The sequence below is a fragment of the Vicia villosa genome, linkage group LG3, assembly GCF_029867415.1.
Source record: "Vicia villosa cultivar HV-30 ecotype Madison, WI linkage group LG3, Vvil1.0, whole genome shotgun sequence".
In the NCBI taxonomy this organism is placed as follows: domain Eukaryota; kingdom Viridiplantae; phylum Streptophyta; class Magnoliopsida; order Fabales; family Fabaceae; genus Vicia; species Vicia villosa.
In genome coordinates this window covers 183,710,747-183,724,569 of record NC_081182.1, presented here as the reverse complement: position 1 = coordinate 183,724,569, position 13,823 = coordinate 183,710,747, and the positions used below count along the sequence as shown (strand labels likewise).

General features: G+C 40.4%; 1 non-coding gene across 1 annotated transcript; it reads right to left on the bottom strand.

Annotated features, from left to right (window-relative positions):
- Positions 1-3,688: 3,688 nt before the first annotated feature.
- On the bottom strand, positions 3,689-3,795 carry LOC131593710 (small nucleolar RNA R71). The gene has a single exon (XR_009281094.1). It is a non-coding gene; the product is annotated as a small nucleolar RNA R71 (small nucleolar RNA).
- Between the last annotated feature and the right edge of the window lie 10,028 nt (positions 3,796-13,823).

Genomic DNA, 13,823 nt, shown 5'->3' with positions numbered 1-13,823 from the left:
AACACAAACCAAAGAGTAACTCGAGTTTCCCTTGCTTTAGGGATTTCCTCGAAACACTCAAAATCTCTCTCTCATCTCTTTTCTTAAGGGCACCGTTATTTCCGCTCCATTGCATCCTAGGTCGATCCCTTATGCAAGAGCGCGAACGTTAACTCCGCCCAACTAAAAAACACAAAAACAAACAGAAAATCTTTAGCTGAACTACGGCGCTCTGATTCCTGAAAAGGATACGTAGGCATCAAGTCGCGGGGCTTGAACGAGCACACTTGTAAATAATTCCTTTTTTTCCCCGTATTTCTTTTGCATTCATTCGCATATAGACATAGACATAGTACACACCCTTTAGATAGAAACAAACATAGGTGGATACCATCGAGTACGATGGGCGTGAGGGGTGCTAATACCTTCCCCTTGCGTAACCGACTCCCGTACCTTGATTCTCTGGTCGCAAGACCCTATTCCTTCCTTTGTTAGGTTTTCTGATATTCCTTTCCCTTATGGGATAAATATATTGGTGGCGACTCTGTTCATTTTTCACGAGCGTGCGACAACTGGCGACTCTGCTGGGGATGTTGCTAGACCTATTGCGGGTCCATTCTTAGCGAGTCGATCCTAGCCTGCGTTTGTTTGTTTATTTACTGGGTGTTTACTTGTTTTATGTCTATACCTTGTATATATGTTTGCATGCTTATTCTTTGCCTGCATATCATGTTTACTTCTGTTTGCACATCATGCATATGGATTATATTTCGTGTTCCCTGGGGTCTTCTGTTCTGTTTTGCAGGTGGGGGGTTTGTATGAGGTAAAAGGCCCACTACCCAGGCCAGTGACACATAGGGTTAGCGTAGCTGCTCATGTTGACTCCCGTGGCCCTTGCTACGATCGAGTTCAACATGGGGTACCACAACTAGGCGAGGTTCTTTCATGGAACACTGTGTCTGGCACGCTTGTTGCCTCAAACACTTTGTACCCCATGGGAATTGTAGACCCTAGTGACCATTAGGGACCACTTGTCCGTGTCTAGAATTCATACCCGTGAGATTGGGGTGGGACAGGAAACCTTGGCTCCTACATACCATTGCTTCTTCATATTTGAGGTCGGGCCTTTATTTGGTCCGTTCTCATGGCGCTTGATATTCTGGTATTCAAAAAGGCGTCGAACCTTTGATCCTGTGACATTCGGCCTGTGCAGAGGTTTCACATCAGTTATTCAGAGGATTGTGCGGTGGTTACTAAGATTATATGGACCTTGATCCCATGCTTTTGCATTGCATAACATCATTGCTTTATCCACTTCACTTGTGGGGGACCCTAAAGTCTATTTCCAAAAAAAAAAAAGGGGAACAAAAGGAAAAAGAAAAGAAAAGATATTCTATAAAAAAGAAAGCTTTTGTTTCAAAAAGGATAAAAGAAAGAATGTGTGAAAAGACTTTAGGATTCCTCGGAAATGAAACATTGCCTTCATATCATCATACATTTCATGGTTCCGCATAAGAAGCTAAGATGAAAAAGGAGTGCTGAAGCGAAAGAGGGGTGCAATTAAGGACCCAAAGGCCCAAAAGAGACGATACCAGCCCACAAAGGAACAAAAATGCGTAGCCCAAACCATGCCAAGCAAGTGGAGACGCACGTCTCCACGTTCTCTATGCCACGTCAGCAAAGGGAGACGCCCGTCTCCAACTGCCCCTAGATTCTTCTCCACTTGAGACGCACGTCTCAAGTCTCAAGTCTTCCTGAAGAAACGGAGACGCACGTCTCCACTCCTCTTTTCACGCAAAGCAACTGCAAAGCCTCTCCTATAAATAGGACCAGCCACTTCACTTCAAAGGGTCCGATTTCCTGCCAACGAAGTGCTGCCGAAATTGTACCGCGAACCGCTTTTCTTTATTCTGCTTTCATTCAACCGTTTATTTTCTCACAACGATTTCTACACTGGAAATTGTTGTGAACTTTTCGTAGATCTAGCCTTACGTTAGATTTATCGTTTTATTTCCTTGTTTTTATTTTCTGCCATTTAAATTCCGAAGAACGATCCAGCCAACCTGTGGTGGAAGTTCAGTACTTGAAGATCCAGTTACCATTTATTTAATTCAGGTTTTTATTTACCGCCTTATTTATATTTGTTTGCATGATATATTATATGCCATTTAATATGCTTATTATTATGAACCGAACCGATTTATGCATGTTTAATCGTATTAATATGTCTGGCTAAATTACTAAAGGTGTCGGTATGTAAAGTAAGTTAACCGTAGGGATCCGAAATAAATTGGCTTAATTATGTTTTATTAATTATCACTTATTTTTGGTTTATATGTCTAATTTAATTAGTAAGTCTTAAAACCAATAGAGCGAAAGTTTGAGGGGTTAGGACGGTCAAAGGTTAAAATCAATAGAGCGAAAGTTTGAGATCTTTAACCAGATAGTAGACATAGGACATTAGTTTTAAGGATGGCGAAAGCGTATTAAAACTAATTGGAACTTATTTATTTTCAAAAATTGTTTTTACACTCGAGCGGGATGGCGAAAGCGTACGTTAGGGTTATTAGCTTGCTCCGAGTCAACAGAGCGAAAGTTTGAGATTAGGAGATTTAAATAGATAACAACCTCGTAAAATAGGCATTTTATTAATTACATTGTTTCCAAAAAGCTCTTCTAAAATCTAATGGGATGGCGAAAGCGTACATTAGGATTAGGATAGTAGTCTGAATCAACAGAGCGAAAGTTTGAGACGAGGATTTTTAATCAATGGAATTAGTAAAGATTTTTAATTTAATTATGCAAAAGCCAATGGACCTTCGGATTACCTTTAGTTAAACGAAATACATACTGATACCTGTCTTTTATTATTATTCTTTATTTTCTCACAATCACTTTCCCTTAGGAACAATCGAAATTTTAGTACTCCTAGCTTTACATAGTAACCTTAGATAACGGTAGATCGATTCATAGTCCCTGTGGATTCGATATCTTTTAAAACTACACGACACGACTGTGCACTTGCAGTTATCAGATTTATAGACACGTAAAGTCGCGATCAAGTTTTTGGCGCCGTTGCCGGGGACTATTTAAGTCGATATCGTAACTCACTGTTACACCGTAGAGACTAGGACAATTCTTCCCTTTCTTTCTGAACGATTGTATGCCAAATACTCGTTCACAAGGAGGAGATTTAATACAACGAATTAACGAGATCGAACGTTTCATTAACGTCAAACGTCGAGCTCGCAATCTTCCCGAAGTAGCAGAAATTCCGATTAATCAGGAATTGATTTTTACTGATCAAATTAATCAAATCACCCCGAAGTTAGAGATGGCTGCTATTCGTCCTCTTAGAGACTATGCCGCTCCTTCGCGCGCTGAACCGCATTCAAGTATCGCACCACCTGCGATTGAGGCAAACAATTTCGAACTGAAACCTTCACTGGTCCAAGCTGTTCAACAGAATCAATTCTCTGGAAGCCCTGTAGACGACCCCAATCTCCATTTATCCGTGTTCGTGCAATACGCCGACACTATCAAAGCCAACAACGTTAGTTCCGAAGCTATTCGATTACGCCTTTTCCCTTTCTCCTTGAGAGATAGAGCGAGAGCGTGGCTTCAATCCCTGCCTTCCAATTCCATAACTACGTGGGACGAATTGAAGAGAGTATTCTTAGCGAGATACTTTCCGCCTAGCAAAACTGCTATGCTTAGAGGTCAAATCAACGGATTTACCCAGAAAGATAACGAATCACTCTTCGAAGCTTGGGAACGTTACAAGGACATGCTTAGAATATGCCCTCATCATGGACTCGAACCATGGCTGATCATCCATACTTTCTATGGTGGTCTCTTATATAACACTAAAATGACTATAGATGCCGCTGCTGGCGGAGCATTAATGGACAAACCCCATGATGAAGCATACAAACTCATAGAGAACATGGCACAAAACCATTACCAATGGGGTGGAGAACGAGCCGCTCTAGAGAAAGCCCAAACCAAAGGAGGAATGTACGAAATAAGTGGTATAGACCGCGTTAACGCTAAAGTAGACGCTTTAACTCAAAAGATCGAGAACTTAACCATCACTCCTTCAGCCACCGCTGCCGCTGTAACACCTAACTGCGAGATTTGTGGATTGACTGGACATGTAGTTGCTGAATGCCAACTCTTGACTGGAGTCCCATCTGATCAAGTAAATTACGCTCAAGGAAACCCTTATTCTAACACGTACAACCCTGGATGGAAAAACCACCCGAACTTTTCTTATAAGAACAACAATGCGTTGTACGCGCCTGGACAAGCACCTGCTGTACCACCTGGCTACCAAAAAGCGCCTGTAGCTGCTCAAAACACCCCTAGGAAGTCAAATCTAGAAATCATGATGGAGAACTTCATAGCTTCCCAACAACAAACCAATAAGGACTTCCTGAATCAAAACATCCACAATAGCGAGCAACTAAAACAACTATCGAACAAAGTAGATGCTTTAGCTACGCATAACAAAATGTTAGAAACTCAAATCTCACAAGTAGCTCAACAACAAGCACCTACTGCTGCCCCTGCTGGCACGTTTCCTGCTCAACCTCAACCCAATCCTAAAGGACATGCGAACGCGATAACACTACGAAGTGGAACGAATTACGATGGACCCATAGATCCTAGAACTCAAAACGTACCCATGTCACAACAAGAGCCAAAGGAAACCCAAAAGAAAACAACTGACGAACAAACTGCTAAGACTGATGAGAACAATAACGAAGTGGAACCCGAAAAAGAGAAACCTTATGTTCCACCACCACCTTATAAGCCACCAATTCCTTACCCTCAGAGATTAGCTAAATCAAAAACCGAAGCGCAATTTAAAAGATTTGTAGAACTTCTGAAGCAATTAAACATAACCATACCGTTCACAGAAGCCATAACTGAGATGCCTTCGTACGCTAAGTTCTTAAAAGAAATCTTATCAAACAAAAAGAAACTCGAGGATAACGAAACTATAACGCTTACCGCTGAATGTAGCGCTATCATCCAAAATAACATGCCTCCAAAACTGAAAGACCCTGGTAGTTTCTCTATACCCTGCGTAATTGGAAAAACCATCATAGAGAAAGCCTTGTGCGACTTAGGAGCTAGTGTTAGTTTGATGCCTCTTTCGACCTGTAAGAAACTCAATCTAGGTGAGCTTAAAGCAACGAGAATGTCTCTTCAACTAGCTGACCGTTCAGTTAAATACCCTGTAGGAATGTTAGAGAATATCCCTGTTCGTGTAGGTCAATTCTACATCCCAACTGACTTCATCATTATGGATATCCAAGAAGATTCTAACATCCCGATCATATTAGGAAGACCATTTTTAGCAACCGCTGGTGCAATTATAGATGTAAAGCGAGGAAAGCTTACTTTCGAAGTAGGAGAAGAGAAAATAGAATTTATACTTTCCCAATTCCTAAAAGCACCTTCTATAATTGACACATGCTGTTCTGCTGACATAATCGACGAGTGTGTCAAGGAAATAAAATCCGAACCAAATAAGGAAACCGAGATCCTAAGAATTCCTATGCCGCCAATTCTTGAAGATGACAACTGGCGTGAGGAATATCAAGATAACCACCTGAGTGAATGCTTAGCCTTAACTCCCGATCCTATACCTGGACCTAAGAAACCTGCTATAGAGCTGAAGACACTTCCTACCGATCTTAGATACGAATTTCTAGACGAAGAACTAAACCGACCAGTTATAGTGAACGCCAACTTAGGACGAACCGAGACTGAAAAATTACTTAATGTCCTAAGAAAATACCCTACCGCTTTAGGATATAACATATCAGATCTGAAAGGTATAAGCCCTTCTCTGTGTATGCACCGCATTATGCTCGAAGACGATAGTAAAACCTCTAGGGAACATCAAAGGCGAATAAATCCTATTATGAGCGATGTGGTTAAAAAGGAAATCCAAAAACTGCTAGAAGCTGGAATAATATATCCTATATCCGATAGTAAATGGGTTAGCCCTGTTCACGTCGTACCAAAGAAAGGAGGAGTCACTGTAATCACTAATGCAAAAGGAGAATCTGTAGCACAACGTACCCAAACTGGATGGAGAATGTGCATTGACTATAGGAAGCTAAACAAAGCTACCCGAAAAGACCATTTCCCTTTACCTTTCATAGATCAAATGCTCGAACGCCTAGCTAAACACTCGCATTTTTGTTATCTGGATGGATACTCCGGATTTTTCCAAATTCCTATCCACCCTGACGACCAAGAGAAGACCACATTCACCTGTCCTTATGGTACATTCGCTTATAGACGAATGCCTTTTGGACTCTGCAATGCACCCGCGACCTTCCAAAGATGCATGATGGCAATATTTGCCGACTTCCTAGATGGAATAATGGAGGTCTTTATGGACGACTTCTCTGTCTGTGGAGGAAGTTTTGAAACATGTTTAGAAAACCTTGAAATGGTGCTTAAACGATGCGTAAGCGTAAACCTAGTCCTTAATTGGGAAAAATGTCATTTCATGGTTCGACAAGGAATTGTACTTGGACACATCGTATCCGATAGAGGAATCGAAGTTGATAAAGCAAAAATCGAAATTATCGAAAACCTTCAACCTCCCAAAACCGTTAGAGAAATAAGAAGTTTTCTGGGACACGCTGGTTTTTACCGACGCTTCATTAAGGATTTCTCTAAAATAACCAAACCCTTAACTGAACTACTTATGAAAGACGCCGAATTTATTTTCACCGATAAATGCACTGAAGCATTTCAAACGCTTAAACGAGCATTAATCTCTGCGCCAATTATGCAACCTCCCGACTGGAATGAGCCTTTCGAAATAATGTGTGACGCAAGTGATTATGCTGTAGGAGCCGTTCTAGGACAAAGAAAGGATAAGAAACTACATGTCATATATTATGCGAGTAGAACCCTAGACGAAGCTCAGATGAATTATGCCACGACAGAAAAAGAATTATTAGCTGTCGTATTTGCATTAGACAAATTCCGTTCTTACCTGGTAGGAGCCAAAATAATCATATACACTGACCACGCCGCCATTAGGTACCTCCTAACCAAAAAGGACGCTAAACCAAGACTTTTGAGATGGATCTTGTTACTACAAGAGTTCGACCTGGAAATTAAAGATAAGAAGGGCACTGAAAATGTCGTAGCAGATCACCTCTCTCGATTGGAAAATCTGAAACCCGAACAAGTACCAATTGACGATGATTTCCCTTATGAAAGACTCATCGCCCAATTAGAAGCAAATGAATTCGAACCGTACCGTCCAAACTCTGAAACCAACAAATTAGCAGAAATAGCTTTAGCCCGATCTGACGCACCTTGGTATGCAGATTTCGTAAACTACCTAGCTGCTGGTGTGCTTCCTCCTGATCTAAGTTACCAACAGAAGAAGAAATTCTTCCATGACCTAAAACATTACTATTGGGACGACCCACTCCTGTTCAAAAGAGGCCCCGATGGAATCTTTAGACGTTGTGTACCCGAGGAAGAGATAAGAAGCATAATAACACACTGCCATTCTGCACCGTGTGGAGGACACCATAGCACATCTAGAACCTGCGCCAAAATCCTTCAATCTGGACTCTTCTGGCCCAACCTGTGGAAAGACGTTTATTTTGCTGTACTAAGCTGTGATAGATGCCAACGAACTGGAAACATTTCAAGACGCGATGAAATGCCTCAAAAAGGCATTCTAGAAGTAGAAATATTTGACGTCTGGGGAATAGACTTCATGGGACCGTTTCCGTCGTCGTTTGGAAATCAATATATACTCGTAGCCGTCGATTACGTTTCAAAATGGATAGAAGCTATTGCTTCTCCTACAAACGATACACGAGTAGTTATCAAACTTTTCAAAAACGTCATCTTTCCTAGGTTCGGTGTGCCAAGATTGGTAATTAGCGATGGTGGTTCCCATTTCATTTCAAGAATACTTGAGAAACTCCTTCGAAAATATGGAGTGAATCATCGAATAGCCACACCATACCATCCACAAACAAGCGGTCAAGTAGAAGTATCTAACCGCGAAATAAAACAAATATTGGAGAAAACTGTTGCTATATCTAGGAAAGATTGGTCAACCAAGCTAAATGAAGCTTTATGGGCTTATAGAACAGCTTTCAAAACTCCAATAGGAACTACCCCATTCAAACTCGTTTATGGAAAATCATGCCACCTACCGGTAGAGTTAGAACATAAAGCCTATTGGGCCATTAAGAACTTAAACCTAAACTACACTGCCGCTGGTGAGAAACGACTTCTAGACATAAACGAATTAGAAGAACTTAGACAAGACGCTTACGAAAACGCCAAAATCTATAAAGAGCGAACGAAAAAATGGCACGACAAGCGTATATCTAGGAAAAATTTTAGCATAGGCGATAAAGTACTTTTATTTAATTCTAGACTAAAATTATTTCCTGGTAAGTTACGATCTAGATGGTCTGGCCCTTTCGAAATAACTAACATATTTCCAAGTGGAGCGATAGAAATCAAAGGAGAAACCGTCAAACCTTTTGTCGTAAATGGGCAACGTCTTAAGTATTACCATCATCTCGAATACGATGAAAACATCGAAGTTTTTAAACTTGACGAACTGCCCGCTCTTTCGAAAAAATAGTTTTCTATTTTAAAATCGTCGAGCTTACGACATTAAACAAAGCGCTTGGTGGGAGACAACCCACATTTATTTATTCTTTTTATTTTTATTTTATTTTATTTTTAAAATTTTAACCTTTAATTTTCATTTAATTATTCTATTTTTAATTATTCTAAATTTTAATTTTCTTATTTTTTTTCATACATCTTATAATAATTATTATAATTATAGCTGCTATCTTAATTCGAGAAAATACTTCCTTTTTATAATTATAATTATTATTATAACTTGTTTTATTTAATTTTATTTTTAAAAAAATGAACACTAGCCTAGTTCTAACTTAATCTTAATATTTTCAACTTCTAGGTTTTTCATTTAACTACTAACTACGATGCAAGAAGTTGATAATATGGAAGTTGTGTTCCGTGGTAGAGGACAAGAAGCAAGATTTAACAAGCTGGCTGAAAGACACATGGAGTTGACTTGCTATCCTCACCAACCAACTATGGTGAAACTTGGTATCGAAGAAAGCATCCTACACCTGCTTAACCAAATTGGTTGGACTGGTTCTCACTTGTTCCGCAAGTTTAGCACTTACCGGAAGCTCACTCTGGAATTCTTGAGCTCCCTGACCTATCTTCCAAACTGTGGACAAGGGCTGAGAAAAGGAGTTATTCTCTTTAGACTCTTTGGTATGGAGTTTAATTTCTGCATCCGAGATTTTGCTGAAATGTTAGAACTACCTCATGGACCTGATGCATACGCCAAAGTAGCTGAAGAAAATCTTCCATACTGGGAGTTGGAAAAATACTGGGGCAAGATCACTGGAAACGACAACCCTGAAGAGAATGAATTTCAATCTGAGAACATCCACAATCCTGCTTTCCGCTACTTTCACAAGATCCTTGCTCACTATATTTTTGGAAAGCCTGATAATGTCACTGAAGTTACTAGAGAAGAGTTATTCATCATGTTCTGCTCCTCTCAGAATCGCCCGGTCAATGCCATCGCATTCATGCTAACAAACTTCGAGCGCATCACGCAAGACGAAGTTTCACCCATTAGGATCGGCGGATTTGTCACTATGATTGCTAATGCCATAGGAATGAGAGTGCCTTTGCTTAGATTGACACCTTATGGTACCCATACCTCTATGGACATCAATTTCTGCTTTAATCGAGGTATCATCGGTAACCTTGGACCTGATCGGTTTGAATTGCTCATTGATAACAAAGTTTGGTATCAGTTCACCTTACCGAATCCTAGGACGAGTGTGCACAACCCTGCCAACTGGCTTTACTATGGTCAGATTCCTGAGAGAGAGCCATCACCTGAAACTCCTCAAGCTTATGAACATTTTGATGAGGAAATGCCTGCATCTGAATCTGAACCTGAAACACCTCCTGGTTACTATGAACCTAATCCTGAAGATGAACCCATTCCTGATTATGAACCTCTTCCTGTTGATGAACCTATATCTGAGTATGAGCCTGAAACTCGTTCTGAAGATTCCGTTGATGATTACACTGTTGATATGACTGATGTCGAGCTCGAGCAACAACAACCCGCTACATCTACCGCATCGGTGAATCAAAGAATGCCTAATCTGAATACGCACGAGCAAGCCATCACTGCGCTACAACAAGATGTACAACATGTGCGCAACGAGCTACACACTTTGCAAATGCAGTTCTTCGATTTTATCGACACCGTAAATGCTCAGTTCGACGAAGTTTTCAAACACATTCAGTCTAATGAGCACAACAATAGACGTGGCTAGATGTTACCGTATTAGACTATTAGATTTTATTTCTAGTTTTAGTAATTTCTATTCCTAGTTTAGATTTTCATTTTTCTGCACTTTTACTTTCTGCTTCTGTTAACACTCAGTACTGGTTTAATATTAAATGCAAAATTCTTTTGATTACTGCTACTGTGTTATATTACACTGCTATTGACTGCTATATATACTTGCCTGGTTATCATTTTTGCTGTTAATAGTATTAAAATTCGACACTGTTCTGAACTGATGGACAATTTATGGTATCTGTCAGCACTGTCTGGTCACTTGCATGCGTGACCCACTTGCCTGCAACAGGAGACGCCCGTCTCCATCTGTGTGGGACCAGCTGACAAGAATCAGGGGACAGGAGACGCACGTCTCCATGCTCTGCCCCAGCAGACTGACTGCCTGAGACGCACGTCTCCCAAGGCCAGCAGTCTGCATTTGACCACGCAGACCATTTTTCTTTCCCTCTTGAATTTTGAATTTGAATTTCAAAATTCACTCTTCCTCATTCTTCCCCTATTTATTCCATTTAAACTCCATAAACCTCATTCATCCTCCATCATTCACCTCTTAAACTCCATTCATTTCCCACTTCTCTATTCTATTCAAACTTCAAACACCACCATTAATCCATTTTAATTCTCCATTAACCACACCATTTTCAAACCTCACTATAAAACCACACCACCACCACTCTTCTTCTTCACAACTTTCATACCATTCTCTATTTTTCTACACTACATTTCTATTTTTCATTTCCATACTCACCATGCCTCCACGTTCATTCATCCGTAGTGAGCGTCCCGAGCGACCACCTCCCGACCTTTCAAACATTATCTTCCGAGATGATGACAATGATGCTCAACGAACAAAATATGTCGCCTTCTACGAACGTTCGGTTGTTCCCACAAAATTTGTGAACACCGAGTGTCTAGAAACTTTGGGTCTCATTGATGGTGTTACCCGTTTGCTCACTAAATCTAGCCTCCACCATCTTTGTACCGAACCCGTACCTACTTATGAGCCGCTCGTCTTAGAATTTTTGAGTTCTTTCAACTACGACACTCCCTCTAATCAACCACTCTCAACCGGTAGCATCCAATTTCGGATGTTCAACCGTGAATATGCTCTAGATCAAGATGTCGTAGCTTCATATTTGCATTTTAATCATGCACCAATTGCTCACCGCTCAATCTTTCAAGAACTCAATGGTCGATCTTGGGAGGAACTCGCTTTTGAATTTTGGTTCCATCTCACTGGAGAAAATCCTACCGGTTGGAGAGCTCTCCATGCTTCTCACATTCAAAACCCCGCTATACGTTATTTTCAACGTGTCTTGGGGCATACTATTTTTGCGAGATCTAACAACCACAAGGTAAACCAAAATGAATTATTTTTCCTTTACTGTGCGCTTAACAATATCCGTTTCAATGCCGCACCGTTTATGTTCCAACACATCCAAGGTTTAGTCAACACCCCCGCTACAAATCCATTCTTGCTTGGCGGCATTATTACTTCCTTGGCCTGTGCTTTAGGTCTTGGTGACGAGCTCCTCTCACTCTCACATCTCATGAAGCCTGCTCAGTCACTCGATCTCACCTACTGCCGTGACTCCCACTTGGTTTCACCCCGCCATGATGGCCGATACACTTTGGTCGTCAACAAAGTTCCTATTCCTTATGTCATCCTTCCATGCCCTGAAAGAATCAACATCCGTTATGTACAACGTTGGAGGCTTATTGAAGACAACCCTCAAGATAACCAACAAGAACATCCTAATGAACCTATGGATGCAAATGAAGAAGAACTCAACCAAGGGCAAGCTGATGTCAACCAACCTCCTCCAAACAACCCTCCGCCTATCACTCTTGAAGCCATGTATGCTGCTATTCAACGCCAAGATCAACTCGTTCAAGCTATGCAGACAAACCAAACTGAAACAATTAGGCTCATCCGAGAGATGCAACAGGAGCACCGTGACTATGCTATTAGGAACGAAAGTCAATACACTGAAATTGCTACATATTTGCATGATCTTGACATTCGTGTGAATGACTCTCCTCCTGATAGACGTCGCCGTGTTCGTACAAGAGGCGCGAGCAGTTCTCGAAACCGCAACAATGAGGAGTAGTTCTTATGCACTGAGGACATTGCATCATCTAAGTCTGGGGGAGTCGTATTATTTCTATTTCCTTTAGTTTTATTTTTCCCTTCAGTTATTTCCCTTCCTTGTAATGTTTTTCTAATTCAATAAAGAATATTTATGGAATTTAAGTCTTATATGTATAATTCCGTAGTTATTTCAATTTCTTCCATTTTCTTGAGCCATAACAAAAATTTTTGCTCCTAAACGATAAACGCAAACCCCACACGTTCGAGAAATACAAAGCTACTCAAACACTCAACGCATTGAAACTGAATATAGTCAATATCCTTATTGTCCCAACACTCTAAAACCCCCGAGTATGCGTAACCGATTTGAATACCCGTTATACCAAAACCATCGACTTTAAGTTTTGAAATAACCCTTAGTAGTTTATTCTAGCAGTCGGCACCGTCTTAGATACAAACTACGCAGAGAGTCGATGAATATAAGTGTATGATCCTCATAATAATAATTATGTGCTTAACCATAAGAAGAAATGTGCCTACTAAGTAAGGTGATCCTCACAAGATCATTTAACCTAACGGTCGCAAATCTCAAATACAAAGAATTTAAAAACTCATTGTCGATTGGTTCAGAAGTCGTCTGGTACTGAACTTGGTAGGAAGGACTATTGTCCGATTCCCCACAATCTACAAGTGAGTGCTAAGGAGTATACCACATATTGTGCCAGAACTCCATGAGAAGGATCATAGTCACTAACCGACTACTCTGCTATGTGCGTGTCAAGATAATGGGCTTAATGTGATTGCGCGCGAATGAAAAGGGTGAAACATGATGACGAGTCAAAAAGGTCGAGCTATAATGGCATGATTCGGATTGGTATGTATACTGGGAGTTATTTAGTGTTGTTACTATAAGTTTATTGCTAGAATCATTATCATTATTTTCAAATAAGAACACTATGTAGCTAAGTATGACCGAACGACGTGGTGGAAGTGTGTTTCATTTATCTTTATCTTGTTATTTTGCTTGAGGACAAGCAAAGGTTCAAGTCTGGGGGAATTTGATAACACGATTTTATGCAATATATTTAGCTTAAAATCCATAGATATTTATAGCATTTTCCGTTTATTATGTTAATTTATTATGATATTACGCGAGTATTTGCTTTGTTTCAGGTTTTACACTTCAATTACGACTATTTGCGAAAAGGAAAGAAAATAGAGCTTAAATGACCGATATTTATGCCTAAAAGACGAAAAAGGAGTGCTGAAGCGAAAGAGGGGTGCAATTAGGACCCAAAAGGCCCAAAA